Source organism: Oncorhynchus kisutch, linkage group LG11 (assembly GCF_002021735.2).
Source record: "Oncorhynchus kisutch isolate 150728-3 linkage group LG11, Okis_V2, whole genome shotgun sequence".
In the NCBI taxonomy this organism is placed as follows: domain Eukaryota; kingdom Metazoa; phylum Chordata; class Actinopteri; order Salmoniformes; family Salmonidae; genus Oncorhynchus; species Oncorhynchus kisutch.
In genome coordinates, this window is record NC_034184.2 from 10,841,205 (window position 1) to 10,850,591 (window position 9,387).

A 9,387-nucleotide genomic window follows, 5' to 3' on the forward strand; every position below is an offset into this window, starting at 1 on the left:
TTTTAATACGGTCTTAAATACCTCTATGGACCGGAAAGGAAATCACACTACAAACTATCACCCTTAGGCACTTAAGGAAATCATGAATGTCATGGATATATTGGAATTAGTGGATATATAGAGGCTTAAGTACCCTGACCTAGTGAGATATACATGGCGGAGGCTTAATCAAGCTAGTTGCCTTGACTACTTTCTTATACCATTCTCTCTGGCACCAAAAGTTTAAAAAGTGTTGATAGGGGACAAAATGCAGTCGGATCATCACATAATTGGCATATATATTACTCCTACAGAATTTCCATGTGGGCGAGGATATTGGAAATTTAATCAAAGCCTACTAGATGATATATTGTTTAGAACTAGGACAGAAGAATTTATAACTGCCTTTTTCAGACATAACATAGGTAAAGCAGATCCCCTTACTGTATGGGACACTTTTAAATGTGCCTTTAGAGGCAATGCAATTCAGTACTCATCTATAAAACAAAAGCAATTTAGATCAAAGGAGTCCATATTAACTAAGGTAATTGAAGGACTAACAGTACAGTTAGATAGCAATAAAAACTGTACTATAGAGGCACAGAACAAGTTAGAGGAAAAACAAAAAGAAATGGAGGAACTTATTCAAGAAAGATCTACTGTAATATATTATAATAATAAAGCGAACTGGATGGAATATGGGGAAAAATGCACCAAATTATTTTTCAATCTTCAATATAGAAATGCTACCAAAAAAAATGTATTAAAACTTGTTACAAATGATGGAGTCACATGATTCACCAAATGAATGATGGAGTCACATGATTCACCAAATGAATGATGGAGTCACACATGATTCACCAAATGAATGATGGAGTCACGCATGATTCACCAAATGAATGATGGAGTCACACATGATTCACCAAATGAATGATGGAGTCACATGATTCACCAAATGAATGATGGAGTCACACATGATTCACCAAATGAATGATGGAGTCACACATGATTCACCAAATGAATGATGGAGTCACATGATTCACCAAATGAATGATGGAGTCTGGCATGATTCACCAAATGAATGATGGAGTCACGCATGATTCACCAAATGAATGATGGAGTCAGGCATGATTCACCAAATGAATGATGGAGTCACATGATTCACCAAATGAATGATGGAGTCACGCATGATTCACCAAATGAATGATGGAGTCACGCATGATTCACCAAATGAATGATGGAGTCACATGATTCACCAAATGAATGATGGAGTCACGCATGATTCACCAAATGAATGATGGAGTCACGCATGATTCACCAAATGAATGATGGAGTCACGCATGATTCACCAAATGAATGATGGAGTCACGCATGATTCACCAAATGATAGTTTGAAAGAGAAAGTAAAGTACTTTAAGAATACGTTTTCATTTCAGGCTCTTCCATCTCCACTAACTGAAACTAATTGTATGGATTTTTTTCCTAATAATAATGTAAAATTAATATCTGTACAGAAATACTAATGTGAAGGCCAAATTACAGAGGAGGAAATGCTTGAGGCAATTAGGGCCTTTGAGGATGGGAAAACTCCAGGGCTGGATGGCATACCAGTGGAAGTATACAACACTTTTTTTGGTATACTCAAAGGACCATTATTGGCTTGTTTTAACCACTCCTACAGTGGGGAGAACAAGTATTTGATACACTGACGATTTTGCATGTTTTCCTACTTACAAAGCATGTAGAGGTCTGCAAATTAAGTACTTAAAAATCATACAATGTGATTTTCTGGATTTTTGTTTTAGATTCCGTCTCTCACAGTTGAAGTGTACCTATGATAAAAATGACAGACCTCTACATGCTACAAGTCGGAAAACCTGCAAAATCGGCAGTATATCAAATACTTGCTCTCCCGACTGTATGTAAATGGTAGATTTTCAGACACGCAGCAAGAAGGTCTAATATCATTGTTACTGAAACAGGACCCAAGTGGTATATATAAATATTCAGTCCGTTTAAAAAATTGGAGACCTCTTACACTTCAGTGTTGTAATGCAAAAATCCTAGCAAAATGCTTGGCACATAGAATTTAAAAATGATTGTCAGATATAGGAAACAATAGAACACTATGAAATATCGGGGACACCAGGCCTGGTTTTCATAGCTGATTTTGAAAAGGCTTTTGATAAAAAGCCTAGAACATTTCAATTTTGGAGAATCTCTCATAAAACGGGTTAAGGTTATGTATTTTACACCTAGTAACCCTAGGTGTAAAATAGTAAATAATGGCTACATCTCAGAAAGTTTCAAACTATCTAGAGGAGTAAAACAAGGTTGTCCACTATCGGCATATCTATTTATTATTGCCATCGAAATGTTAGCTGCTAAGATTAGATCCAAAATAATATTAAGGGATTAGAAATCCGTGGCTTAAAAACTAAGGTGTCAGTGTACACTGATGATTCATGTTTTCTTTAAAAAACACAATTAGAGTCTCTCCACGGCCTCTTAGAGGATCTAGATACTTTTGCTATCCTCTCTGGATTAAAACCAAATTATGATAAATGTACCATATTACATATTGGATCACTAAAAAATGCACATTTTACATGACCATGTAGTTGACCAATTAAATGGTCTGACGGAGATGTGGACATACTTGGTATACAAATCCCAATAAATTTTTATAGGAAGCAAAAATAGATAAAATCGTGCTACCATGGAAAGGAAAATACCTGTCTATTTGTGGAAAAATCGCCCTGATTAACTCTTTAGTTATATCACAGTTTACCTATTTGCTTATGGTTTTGCCTACACCTAGTGACCTATTTTTTAAATTATATGAACAAAAAATATTCTATTTTATTTGGAACGGCAAACCAGATCAAATTAAAAGGGCCTATTTATATAACGAATATGAATTCGGTGGGATGAAATGATTAAATATTAAAGCATTAGACCTCTCACTAAAGGCATCAGTCATACAAAAGTTATAGTTAAATCCAAACTGGTTCTCTAGTCAATTGGTATGAATGTCTCATCCTATATTCAGGGGCCTTTTCCCCTTTATTCAGATTCTACCTGCTCACTTTCGGTTGTTTGAAAAGGAAATAATCTGTAAAATATCTTTATTTTTTTAACAAGCCTTAGAAAGTTGGTTGCAATTTCAGTTTAATCCAAAGGACAGAACAAATAGTACAACAAATATTGTGGTTAAATTCAAATATACTAATTGATGAAAAAAAAGTATTTATCGAAGAAATTTTTCAAAAGGTATAATTTTTGTCAATGATATCATAAATAGCACTGGTGGAGTTATGTCACACATGCAGCTAACACAGACATATGGAAATGTCTGCTCTACCCAAAATTACAACCAATTAATTGCAGCATTACCACAAAAATGGAAGAGGCAAGTAGAAGGGGAAAAAAGTAAGAAACTTGTATGTCGGCCCTGTATTAAGGAACATAAAAGGTTGAAAAGTGTGATAAATAAAAACATATAACAATTTCATTTAAGGACCAAAAAACTGACAGCTGTGACATATAAATTGCAAAATAGTTGGGAAGAGATTTTCCATGAAACAAAGTTTATGAATTGATACGCAAAACAAGGTACAGTATACAATGAATAGTCTGGGCACTTTTCTGAAATCAGAAATCCAAACTGTATTTTTTGCCCTATTCTGTCATTTACGAATGGCTACAGAAGCCTGTAACTTGGGTCTCCAAATTTCATCCCTAAATCTAGCATTTCATAGCCTTCACTTTGGAGAAGGTGTTATGTTGATATGCTTCAGTTTGCTGCCATATTGTTACGGTTTTCTTCCGTCGAAAGAGAGGAGGACCAAAATGCAGCGTGGTTATTCATAACCATTTTTAATGAAAGATGAAACTACGAACAATATACAAAAACAAGAAACATGAAAAACCGAAACAGCCCTATCTGGTGCAACAAACACAGAGACAGGAACAATCACCCACGAAATACCCGAAGAATATGGCTGCCTAAATATGGTTCCCAATCAGAGACAACGATCAACACCTGCCTCTGATTGAGAACCACTCTAGGCAACCATAGACTTTCCTATACAACTCCACTAACCACAATCCCATAACCTACAAAAAAAAACTAGACAAAACACACCACATAAATACCCATGTCACACCCTGGCCTGACGAAATTAATAAAGAAAACACAAAATACTAAGGCCAGGGCGTGACAGTACCCCCCCCCCCCCCCCCCCCCTCCCCCAAAGGTGCGGACTCCCGGCCGCACACCTAAACCCATAGGGGAGGGTCTGGGTGGGCGTCTGTCCATGGTGGCGGCTCTGGCGCGGGACGTGGACCCCACTCCAACATAGTCTTAGTTGGCCTAGTAACCCTCACTGGACTGAGGGGCAGCTCCGGACTGAGGGACAGCTCGGGACTGAGGTAGCTTGGACTGAGGGATAGCTCGGGACTGAGTGGTAGCTCGGGACTGAGGGGTAGCTCGGGACTGAGGGGTAGCTCAAGACTGAGAGGAAGCTCAGGACTGAGAGGAAGCTCAGGCAGGTTGATGGCTCTGGCAGATCCTGGATGACTGGTGGTTCTGGCAGATCCTGGCTGACTGGCAGATCCTGGCTGAATGGCGGATCCTGGCTGACTGGCGGATCCTGGCTGACTGGCGGCTCTGGCGGATACTGGCAGACTGGCGGCTCTGGCAGATCCTGGCAGACTGGCGGCTCTGGCGGATCCTGGCAGAATGGGGTCTCTGGCGGATCCTGGCTGACTGGGGTCTCTGGCGGATCCTGGCTGACTGGCGACTCTGGCTGCTCCATGCTGACTGGGGACTCTGGCTGCTCCATGCTGACGGGAGACTCTGGCGGCTCCATGCTGACGGGAGACTCTGGCGGCTCCATGCTGACGGGAGACTCTGGCGGCTCCATGCTGACGGGAGACTCTGGCGGCTCCATGCTGACGGGAGACTCTGGCGGCTCATGACAGGCGGGAGACTCTGGCGGCTCATGACAGGCGGGAGACTCTGGCGGCTCATGACAGGCGGGAGACTCTGGCGGCTCATGACAGGCGGGAGACTCTGGCGGCTCATGACAGGCGGGAGACTCTGGCGGCTCATGACAGGCGGGAGACTCTGGCGGCTCATGACAGGCGGGAGACTCTGGCGGCTCATGACAGGCGGGAGACTCTGGCGGCTCATGACAGGAAGGAGACTCTGGCGGCTCATGACAGGAAGGAGACTCTGGCGGCTCATGACAGGCGGGAGACTCCGGCAGCGCTGGCGAGGAGAAAGGCTCCGGCAGCGCTGGACAGGCGGGAGACTCCGGCAGCGCTGGAGAGGAGGAAGGCTCTGGCAACGCTGGACAGGTGGGAGACTCCGGCAGCGCTGGAGAGCAGGAAGGCTCTGGCAGCGCTGGACAGGCGAAGCGCACTGTAGGCCTGGTGCACGGTGCTGACACTGGTGGTACTGGGCCGAGGACACGCACAGGAAGCCTGGTGCGGGGAGCTGCCACCGGAGGGCTGGTGCGTGGAGGTGGTACTGGATAGACCCGACCGTGCAAGCGCACTGGAGCTCTTGAGCACGGAGCCTGCCCAACCTTACCTGGTTAAATGCTCCCGGTCGCCCTGCCAGTGCGGCGAGGTGGAATAGCCCGCACTGGGCTATGCAGGCAAACCGGGGACACCGTGCGCAAGGCTGGTGCCATGTAAGCCGGCCCAAGGAGACGCACTGGAGACCAGATGCGTAGAGCCGGCTTCATGACACTTGGCTCGATGCCCACTCTAGCCCCGCCGATAAGAGGAGCTGGTATGTACCGCACCGGGCTATGCACCCGCACTGGAGACACCGTGCGCTCCACAGCATAACACAGTGCCTGCCCGGTCTCTCTAGCCTCCCGGTAAGCACAGGAAGTTGGCGCAGGTCTCCTACCTGGCTTCGCCATACCAGGTGCCCCCCCCAAGACATTTTAGGGGCTGACTCTCGGGCTTCCTTGCCAACCGTGTTCCCTCGTATCGCCAGCTCCTCTCTCCGGCTGCCTCAGCTCTCCTAAGTGCCTCCACCTGTTCCCATGGGAGGCTCTTCCAGCCAGGATCTCCTCCCAAGTGTAGCAACCCTTACCGTCCAACACATCATCCCATGTCCATTCCTCCTTGCGCTGCTCCTGCTGCCGCTCCCTGTCACCACGCCGCTTGGTCCTGTTGTGGTGGGTGATTCTGTTACGGTTTTCTTCCGTCGAAAGAGAGGAGGACCAAAATGCAGCGTGGTTATTCATAACCATCTTTAATGAAAGATGAAACCACAAACAATATACAAAAACAAGAAACGTGAAAAACCGAAACAGCCCTATCTGGTGCAACAAACACAGAGACAGGAACAATCACCCACGAAATACCCAAAGAATATGGCTGCCTAAATATGGTTCCCAATCAGGGACAACGATCAACACCTGCCTCTGATTGAGAACCACTCTAGGCAACCATAGACTTTCCTAGACAACTCCACTAACCACAATCCCATAACCTACAAAAAACCCCTAGACAAAACACACCACATAAATACCCATGTCACACCCTGGCCTGACCAAAATAATAAAGAAAACACAAAAGGGCGTGACTTGTATGACTGATTTCATATTTGTCTCCATTGATTTTAAGGTAAATTGGTCAAAAACAACTGTTATTTATATTTACAATCCCCTTCTATAAACTATTTATTTGTTTACCTAGCTCTTATTAATAGTTCTTATTAGATTGTTATGTGCGGTGCATGGAGAATTGTGTTATTTCTAGAGGGGAAAAAAAGTTGATTCTGTTCCACTTGAAACCGATAGATTCGGTAGACCTTATTCATGGTTTCATCACACGTAAAGGTGGTGGAATTTTGAGGGAATTAAGTCAAGGTCAGAATACGGCATATCTGTAGACACACCTTAATTTCTTTGATCTCCACCCCCAACGAATAGTGAGTGAATAGTACAGTCAGAGTACGCATAGAGAACAAAAGTGCATGAAAAGGAATAATGTTCATATTTCGGATTCTAACATTGCTAGTTCTGATTTTTTGGGGTTCCATTCTTCATTTTCCTCTTCTGACAGTGGGGCTTTGCTCAGTCCTAATCCTAACCCTAGCTTCATGTCTACACCCTGGCCCAACCATAGTCCTAACCCTAGCTTCATGTCCACACCCTGGCCCAACCATAGTCCTAACCCTAGCTTCATGTCCCCACCCTGGCCCAACCATAGTCCTAACCCTAGCTTCATGTCCACACCCTGGCCCAACCATAGTCCTAACCCTAGCTTCATGTCCACACCCTGGCCCAACCATAGTCCTAACCCTAGCTTCATGTCCACACCCTGGCCCAACCATAGTCCTAACCCTAGCTTCATGTCCACACCCTGGCCCAACCATGACCATACCCATAACCCTAACCCTTCTTGTCTCCTGTTTTGAATACCTGTTCAGACCTGAGTGATTGATTGGTGGAGCCTGCTGACCTCTTCCAGGATACTGGCCAATGGCTGTGCAGTGAGCGCTATGAACTCCGCACAGGGTCAGCAGTACTGAGTTCCAGAGGAAGGAAAGTGGGTGTAACACATATCATTATTTTTGACGGTCATGCTACAGAAGTCTAAGTAATCTTCTTACTTATTTTTAAGTGGATCCAGTTATTGTATAGCACACAGTACTCAATATAACTTTATTGTGTGTCTCAGCTCTACCAACTATACCCACTGCTGCCTAACGTTAATGTTGAAAGGACTACCAAACACAGAACCAGGGTAATACACCCAGTTAGTGCTGATTCACCCAGCTGGCATTTGGCATAGCACTACATACTGAGATGGAACTGGATCCACTGAGGAGAAGATTTAAGACCTTGGAGCCTGATGGTGGTCAACTGTGCCAACCCTGGGGACTGTGTTCCCACTGGTGTTAGAGTTTTTATGGAGTGTGTAGGTCAACGTGTAGGTCAACTCGAGTCATCCATCGTGTAAATTCTTACTGGATGCATGTGATATGACCGATACGATCTGAGGTTGTTTTGGAATGTGTGTAATATTTGGGATATGATCTGGATGCGGTTGAAGTGTGTGTGCGTCAGCGCTGCGTGCTGGGAGGAGGAACGAGGGGAGGTGAGGGGAGGAATGAGGGGAGGAATTGGGGGAGGTGAGGGTGGAAATGAGGGGAGGAATAAGAGGAGGTGAAGGGAGGAATGGTTTTCACAAGTGTGTGTGTGTGTGAGTTCTGGAGGTGTTACCTTGCCTTGCAACAGAGTGCCTGGTTGGTCCCGAGTTTTATATAAATATATGTCCTCTCAACTAGTGTCTCCAGGCAGACTTGAACAGCTTGGCACTGTCAGCCCCCTTTCCCAGTTACTGTGCACACACACACACACACGCAGACACACGCACACACACACACACACACACACACACACACACACACACACACACACACACACACACACACACACACACACACACACACACACACACACACACACACACACACACACACACACACACACACACTTGTGAAAGCCATTCCTCCCCTCACCTCCTCTTATTCCTCCCCTCATTCCCACCCTCACCTCCCCCAATTCCTCCCCTCACCTCCCCTCGTTCCTCCCCTCACCTCCTCCCATTCCTCCCCTCACCTCCCCTCATTCCTCCCCTCATCTCGCCCCAGTCCCCCATTCCTCTCCACGCTCAGTGTGTTCTTTCCATTGATTGTCTCCAGCCAATATAAAATATTAGCCATCATAGCCATCATACCCCCCCCACCCTCCCTGGCCCCTCCCCAAACTGCTCTCCTGCCACAGACCATCTCAGGGCAATGTGCCTCTTATCGTCATCAATGCCCTCACAGTGTTACATTCTATGCCCCCCCCCCGGTCTACGTCTGGCATGGTGTCCCACCCTACCAGCCCCTACTTGTGTGAGTGTTTATGTGTGTGTGTGTGTGTTTGCCCTCTGGCCAATGACAAGCTTCCTCTTTCCAGTGCTGACAAGACAACGGAACAACTAATGAGGATGAGACCCAGTTCCCTCATGACTTATCAATATTTCATAAACACACACACACACACACACCCTTCTCCGATCCACCTAAGAAATAGTCAGATTCCTCAAAATGCCAACACGGCTACCAACGATCCCTGGCATAGGATCTAATTATACATGGACAGTACACCCATTATGGAAACTTATCTGTGTGTCACTTTCAGTCAATATGAAATCTTTTCAGACTTCGATTAATTTTGCCAGTGCTGTTGTGATCTCACTGTTTCCTGTAAGTCAGCACTTTCTAGTATTGTGTGTATGTGGGACTGAGAGAAAAACAGGAGGGAGCGAAAGAGAGAGAGGAGCAAAAGAGAGAGAGAAAGAGAGAGAGAAATGGAGAGAGAGCGT